The sequence below is a fragment of the Sinocyclocheilus anshuiensis genome, unplaced genomic scaffold (genome assembly GCF_001515605.1).
Source record: "Sinocyclocheilus anshuiensis isolate Anshui unplaced genomic scaffold, SAMN03320099.WGS_v1.1 scaffold1390, whole genome shotgun sequence".
NCBI lineage: Eukaryota > Metazoa > Chordata > Actinopteri > Cypriniformes > Cyprinidae > Sinocyclocheilus > Sinocyclocheilus anshuiensis.
Window position 1 is genome coordinate 382,178 of NW_015560623.1, and position 359 is coordinate 382,536.

At 35.7% G+C, this 359-nt stretch overlaps 1 pseudogene; it reads right to left on the reverse strand.

Annotated features, from left to right (window-relative positions):
- Nucleotides 1-359, reverse strand: part of LOC107681912 (solute carrier family 12 member 9-like) — a 48,088-nt pseudogene that overhangs the window by 38,989 nt on the left and 8,740 nt on the right.

The window sequence follows — 359 nt, forward strand, 5'->3', positions numbered from 1 at the left end:
TTTCTGTGTTATTCAAGCCATCTTTGGTATTTTCATAATATTTAAGTATATTTATTATCCATTGCTAATCGAATCGATGTATCATATAGAACATATTTTCTGCCTCATTCTTTGATAAGAAGCCACATCAGATCACAAAAGGAAGCATTTGACCGGTGTTGGGGAGCAAAAAGGTTATAATGTTCTCTTTTGTTGGACAACAGGTTTAGAAATGGGAATACAAGGGAGGTTTAGCTTTAGGTATTTTAATTTAAGCATGTTTGGCTTAGTTAACGGAAGGCTACTTGCTGCCATCAGAGCAAGTGTAATTACTGCATTCACGCGCTCCTCGAATGCTTTTAATTCGGAAGTTGAAAACA